The sequence below is a fragment of the Oculina patagonica genome, unplaced genomic scaffold (assembly GCF_052425735.1).
Source record: "Oculina patagonica isolate OP01 unplaced genomic scaffold, crgOcupat unplaced1008, whole genome shotgun sequence".
Classification (NCBI taxonomy): Eukaryota; Metazoa; Cnidaria; class Anthozoa; order Scleractinia; family Oculinidae; genus Oculina; species Oculina patagonica.
The window spans coordinates 1-7,442 of record NW_027556983.1 but is presented as its reverse complement, the minus strand read 5'-3'; the positions used below and the strand labels follow the sequence as shown (position 1 = coordinate 7,442).

Genomic DNA, 7,442 nt, shown 5'->3' with positions numbered 1-7,442 from the left:
CGATAATTCTAATCTAATACTGATTAATATTAAGAACTCAAATGAAATTTAGGAGACAGCATGGCTGAGTGGTTAGAGCACACAATAGATTGCACGCAACAGATCTGGTCCATCGCCTCACGGCATTAAGTGATGTTGTCATGACATCATCGCTTAAAAATGATTAAATAAAATTAATATATAGTTATTACATTTTTGTTAACTGTAGAGAAGCATTGGGGATGTGTTCTACAAATAAGTAACTTTGTCTAAATTAACAACCGAGGACAATGCATACGGTCAGATGAGGTTATTATGACCACAGTTTTTAGTATCAATTGTACAAGTTGTAAAGAGAACTATCTGTCCGATGTTGTGATTCCTTTCTTCATACTCACGTCTGGTATTCCCACACAAAATTTTTTCCATGTAAATGTTAATTGTTACTAGTTTCATTCATTTATTTTGCCATTATTGTTATTTTTCAAGGCTATATTGAAGTTGCTCCAGACAAGTGTCAACACAGGAAATGGTAGAGCTGGCATCATGATCCCAATTCCCCAGTACCCCCTCTACTCAGCGACACTGTCTGAAATGAACTCTCACCAGGTAACTAGCACACCATGCATAATCATCTGTCAGGGGCCGATCTAGGGGGGATGGTGCAGGGGTGCGCACCCCCTTTTTACTTTTTATATGCAAACCATTAAATGAAGGGCGGCGGGAATAAATGGCCCCTGTACTTTCTGACTAAATCGAACATTATCGAAACAGCTCCAAATTGGGTAATTGTGAAGAACAGCTCCCGCTAACCGACTGTCGGTCAACTGTCGGCCGACAGGTTACCAACAGACTACCGACAGGCCACCGACAGCCCACCGACAGGTTACCGACAGTTTCCCAAAACAGACATTTTACTGTAAAACTGAGCAGTAAACACAGAAGTAAACCTGACGCAGAAAGCGATTAAAACAGATAAGACTTATAAACATTGTATTTCATTGTACTACGGTACTTACTACAAAACAAATCGACTCCTCACCAAGATTTTCTTTTATACAAACTTCAATCTCTTATAAATATATCACCTACGTAACTTTATGTCCATAAGGCAAGCAATGAAATCACATTCAAAGATGATTTTATCCAAAACTCAGGCCAAAACAGTGTAAAAACTTCTCCACACACGCACTCGCTGAAGTCGCCCTAGAATCCTTTGCGACCCTTTCCGAGGGGGAATGAGACTAGGTTAACCAATCCAATATGGCGGAGAAATGGAGTAGCTGTGTCCGAGTAAATTCTCCGGTCGATTTCGGCAGCGCAGAAGCTAGTTTTAGGCTGTGATGACCGAAACTCAGGAGTATATACCTTTCCTTTCAATTTCTCATAAATTTTGGGGTCCGTTACCGAGGAAAAACATAAAGAAACAAAAAGGTTAGTGTTACCGTATAACCGACAACTTACCGACATCTTACCGACACCTTACCAACACATCACCGCCTGTCGGCCGGCTGTCGGCCGACAGTTGGGCGACATCATAGCCAAAACCTGTCGGCAGGTTGTCGGCCGACAGACGACCGACAGCCGGCCGACAAACGGCCAACAGACGGACGACAGACGGACGACAAACGGCCGACTGTCGGCCGACAAACGACCGACAGTCGACCGACAGTCGGTTAGCGGGAGCTGTTCTTCACAATTACCCCAAATTGCGCATGTAGGTTTGTTTACGTGTGCTAAACACTGTCCTGTGTTGCATTCGGCTGGTCTTTTCTTCGTTTTTCAGAAATTGTGTATGCAAAAAAAATGGCATTTTGCAGGCTTACGTTCTCCCAGTCAGCTAGCAGTCTGAGTTTTCCAACGCATCGCGTGTACATCTTTCCCTGTAGGGTTTTCTAAGCGTCTACGGAAGGCGAGAAACCATTTAACAAGCTTGTCTTCGACTCGCTGCGCATGTTTTTTGTTGATTTGAGTAGAGTAGGATTGGATACTGCATTGTGACGTAAGGTCACATGTTAGAGGCGGAAGAGTTTGAAATGAGCGAAAATGGCGCATTTGAAAGTAAAACGAAGAAGTTTATAGTTTTAGATCGAGTGCGGCTGCCAGGTGGTTGAAGGACATCATCAAGTCTGAATACCCGTAAGTTTACAGCATCGCTCCAAGAACTGAGTGATGTTTCTGCCTTTGTTTTGTACAACAGCGCTGTTAAGCGCTTTGGAAAAAACGTTGCAAACAAGGTAGTTTTGAGCCTGGCCGCATAGAAGGCCTAAAACAAGGGGTTTCTTGCCGGGAACTTCGTCAACGCAATTTTCCAGGATCCGCTTGGGTTCTGCCGCGACAAAGTTGCCGAGAAGTGACCTGGTTTTAGACTTAAAAAAAATTCTTTATAGGTTTGGGGGGGACCTCCCCTTGCAAAATTATTTTCTGTGCCTCATTAAATATTCATCAATCAATAAATCAATCAATCGATTCGTGCCTTAGTTTATCTTGTTTTCTCGGGATTTTGTAGATGTGTGATGATGTAAGGAGTGGAGATAGAAGTGAGAGCAAGCCGGCGGCACTTAACTGAAAGGAAAACTAGTATAACAGTGTGACAACACGGGCAAACGTATTCAATCAACAATCAGTCTTTATTTCACTTTCACCTCGGCAAATTACAGCTAACAGTAACAGAGTAAAATAGTCTTGCCCGAAACAACAAAAAGCAGCTAACCGCAAGCAGACTGCAGTGAAAGCTAGCCGCTTGAAACGCTAATGCTAACCCTAACCCTTAAACTTGGGTTTAGCTTTTTAACCCTAAATTTGAAATGAAACCCTAGCGTCAGACTCTAACCCCCTAACCCTTGGGGTTTAGGGTTAAGCTTTTTCACTAGGGTTTATCGTTTGTAAAAGAAAGACAAAAGAAGCCACGCGAGCAAAAACCTTGTCGTTTTGCATGTGTAATTTTTCAAAAACGAAACAGAGACCAGTGAAATAAAAGACAGGACAGTGTTAAGCACACGTAAACAAACCTGCATGCGCAATTTGGAGCTGTTGTGATAATGTTCGATTTAGTCAGAAAGTCCAGGGGCCGTTTATTCCCGCCGCTCTTCAAATGTGAGCAAGTGGGTTGTATCACAGTACAGTAACATAGTTGTATTTTATATAATAATACAGTTATGCACCGCGTTAGTACAGACAGCTCATCTGGTCTGACAGATTCCAAAAGTCATAAAATATTCCACCTCAGTATTACAGACTTCTCCACAATATAGACATTTTTCCCTTCCCTTTTGTTTTGTGTATTAAAAGGGTTTCACTGTAAAAAAATATATCTTTATAGTGGAATTAAGCTCTTGTCACATTCAGCATTTGAGAGATGGTTTTGTCTGCATTTTGGCCCTGGGGGGGGGGGGTACTCCCATAAATTTCGGATAGGGGTGTGCCGCCAAGGTTCTTAAACCCCCACCCTATTTAAGGATAAAGAAAGCGAAAAATGACACCCTATTCAAGGGGAGGAGAAGCGTTCCGTGACCACGCAAATAACGGCTTACCGCGCACGACAAGACACGAATCTTTATAAAATCGCTTTACTAAAACCTGAACAGAAAATTCAGTTTTTAAGATACATTTTTTTCGTTTAGCTGGGCATTTATTTTAGCTAATAAAATTTAGGTACCCTATCTAAGGATCACACCGGGAACACATTTCCAAAAGGAGCAAAAATGATACCCTATTTAAGGACTGAGAACCTCTAAAACCATACCCTATCGGGCGGCACATACCTATATAGGCCACATATGGGAGTACCCCCCCCCCCCCCGCCTGGGATTTTGGCACAGCTAGATGAACCTGTTAAAATGCCTATGAAGTAAAAATTAATTAATGCTTATTTGAAAGACCTTTACACATAAAGAAGAATGGGGTTTACCGTTTTGAAATATCTTCTTTCGTTTTGGAGATATTTACGTTTTTTGTAATGCAAATGAGGAAAGTGATGACATCATAAATTGACTGCAAAAATGGATGTTCCAAAATAAATACCTGTTGACCATGACCTTGAAATAATGTTGTTGTCTCACTTTAGATTAACTATTACCTTGACGAAGCCAATGGATGGAGCCTAGATATTAATGAACTGAAGAGATCTTTGAATGAGGCCAGACCTCACTGTGTTCCACGTGCCTTGTGTGTCATAAATCCTGGAAATCCAACAGGTACAAGCCATGTTTCTGAGTTTGATGAAATTCAAGTTGTCTTCATCTGAATTCTCTAATTTTTTTGCACCGTAGCAGAATTGAAAAACAGTCTATTTACCGTACATGTAATAATAAACCAGAGAAACTTCTTAAAAGGTTTTTCAGAACTTAAATCCAGCATCAGTATTTGAATAAATGGTATTTAAATGATTCTTTTAGTTAAATCCACTGGAATGTTTGAAATTAATTTTCCAAAGTCCTAAATTTAGGATCCAGCATCAGTATTTTGAACTACATGCATTACCTCACTCAAATTATTTACCTGACAGATATATCATATTTCGTTAAATTGTTGATACTATAATTTCAACTAATTTGATTATTTTGCGATGTTTTTCATTGTCCTCTTCCAGGTCAAGTTCTGTCTTATGACAATATAAGCAACATCATTAAGTTCTGTAAGGAAGAGAAACTTGTTCTACTTGCAGATGAGGTAGATATGCAGAATGAATGTTGATTTCTTAGTTAGTTGACCGCACTGTGTGTTGTTGTGTTGTGTTCTCCTGCAAGAGTGCACATATTGATGTTGAAAGGGTTTGTCATTGTTTTTAGACATTTTGGCTAGTTCTTAAAAATATTACTGATGAAGAGTTATGAACTAGCCGAAAGGTCTAAAAACAATAAAAAGAATCTGCAACAGACCCTTTCAACATGTAATCAGTATTCAGACTTCACCCTATCTATAGATCACATTTGACGGGATAACATTCTCAGGAACACAAATTAAATAGTGTGTATTTCTTCTTTAGGTATATCAGGCAAATATTTATGGAGAGGGAATGAAATTTCACTCATTCAAAAAGGTCTTACGGGATTTGGGCCCAGATTATGAGGACTTTGAACTCATTTCCTTCCATTCAACATCAAAAGGATTTCTAGGAGAGTAAGTAATTTTTTTGTTACCTGAATTAACAAGTTCTGAATTGTACTTTTAAAACTGTTGAATGCACAACTCAAAAGATTTAAAAGCACAGATTCAGAACTTGCTAATAAGGTGTTTTGACAGCATGCTTGAGCTGATCTTAAGTTTGCCAAAGTTTGCTTGTTCTCTTTACTTCTTTCTCGCAAGCTGTTTGGCTCATTTACATTAACTAGTATTTCTTAGCAGAAATAAGTCATTTTTTTATAATTTTTGTTTGTAACCTTCTCACCTTAATACACTTGCCAAAAGACCAACTTGAGAAAATGTTCATGTGATAACCTTAACACTGTTCTCACATACCTTATTTCTATCTAATTAAGAATACAAACACAACTGTAATTAACTTTAATATGAGCTATATAAAATTATTATTATTATTATTATTATTATTATTATTATTATTGCAAACGTAACAGCTAGACCAGTCTAGATGCTGATCTAGATAGAAAAATATATACCATGGTCAATATCTATTTTAGCCAATCAAATAATTATTCATGAATTTGGTAGTTCCAATCCTTGTAAGGCTTCGCCATATAATAATAATTTTCTTAATAAATTGATATACAGTTGAACCCTAGTAACTCACACTCTGAAGGGAAACGAAAAACGGTTCGAGTTAGCGGGGTTTTCGAGTGAGCCGAGTACAAATGACTGAAAGTGGGTCCAAGGGAAATGGAAGTTAGTTTGAGTTACCGGGGTTCTACTGTAATTATTAATATGTTATAATAATTACATTGTTACTAATTTATCACAACTAAAGACTGAATGGAAGATTAGGTGAATGTGCTTTGCTCCTGGTCCAAATAAAACATCACCTTTTTTCCAACAGGAAGTCTAAAGTTTGTCTTTGAACATTCCCCCCCCCCCCCACCCCACCCACTACCCTATCCCAACCAAACAAACTAAGGGTTGATCAAGCCAACCTTAAGCCTAACAGACTTGAACAATGGCATAAATGATAATAGTTTTCTCTAGTCAGTATTTTGTCAAGAGTACCAAGTACTCTCGGCCATGGTAGTAGCAACATGGGACACGACACGGCACAACATTTTATTGTTAATCCTTATTTTACATTTAATTGTATATCTAATCCTTCAACTATTTGTTGTGCTCTGTCAGATGTGGCTTTAGAGGAGGGTATATGGAGATTGAAGGAATGGACAGTGAGGTCAGGTTCCAGTTGAAAAAGATGATGTCAGCAAAACTTTGCTCTTGCATCACTGGCCAGGTGAGCTTCTCTCATGCTGTCACAATATAAGCTTAAGAATTTTCCTTTCAACTTTTTATTCATTTTCTATTATGAGTGTCCCAATGAGAATTTGGTAAGATGATCAGATCCTTGTTTCTCGTGACCAGCTCACTTGAATTTGTTACAAAAAAGAGAAAAAGGTAGTCGTAATAAAAAAGAGAAATTAGGAGCTAATCTGTTAATGATGATGATGTTGATGATGATGTAAAAGAGGAGGAGAAGGATAGTTATGGCAAAAGTGAATAACAGCAGTATAACAATTAAGCTCTCATGAAATAACTGTAATACAGTAGAACCCCTGTAACTCAAACTCAGATAACTCAAACTAACTTCCATTTCCCTTGGTCTCACTCTTCAGTCAATTTTTACTTGGGTAACTCGAAAACCCAACTAACTCGAATTGTTTTTCGTTTCCTTTCAGAGTTTGAGTTGCCGGGGTTCAACTGTACATCTTTTTTTGATTGACTGTTTTTAATTATGATGTTTTTGTGCAGGCAATGATGGACTGCCTAGTGAGCCCACCTCAACCTGGAGATGAGTCATATGACACGTTTGTGAAAGTAGGTGTCAGAAAGCAGAATTAAACTTATTGTTTGTAGACACAATTGCTGCCATAAAAACATTCTACATCTGACACTGTAGGGATACGTTATTTAATATTTATCTGTCTCTAATAATACTGTATCATTTCCAGGAGAAAACAGCAGTGCTCCAGTCATTCAAGGACAGAGCTAAACTAGTTGCCGAGACATTCAACTCAATGGAAGGATTTCAGTGTAATGAAGTTATGGGAGCCATGTATGCCTTTCCAAACGTGTCCATACCCAAAAAGCACAAGAAGAGGCCAAGGTATGCGAGGTCTTCACTGGGCTTCAATAACGAAATAATTGCCTTTTTTCTTGCAAAATGCCTCACCCAGGGACACAATAATAATCCTTATGGGAGGAATTTGATGTTCAGGCCTTCTGAATTATAAACTTGTCTTCTGTAAGGTTCCATCAACACAAAGGCAGAGACCAAGTATGGTGCACTGTCACCGGAGCACTGGAGT

The 7,442-nt window shown here is 38.9% G+C and overlaps 1 pseudogene across 1 annotated transcript; it reads left to right on the top strand.

The window, feature by feature from the left end:
• The first annotated feature begins 468 nt into the window (after positions 1–468).
• Positions 469–7,392, top strand: LOC144639513 (alanine aminotransferase 2-like; annotated as a pseudogene). Its single transcript, XR_013568165.1, has 7 exons — positions 469–588; positions 4,046–4,175; positions 4,571–4,650; positions 4,967–5,100; positions 6,262–6,370; positions 6,886–6,951; positions 7,086–7,392. The product of XR_013568165.1 is annotated as an alanine aminotransferase 2-like (transcript).
• Positions 7,393–7,442: the final 50 nt, after the last annotated feature.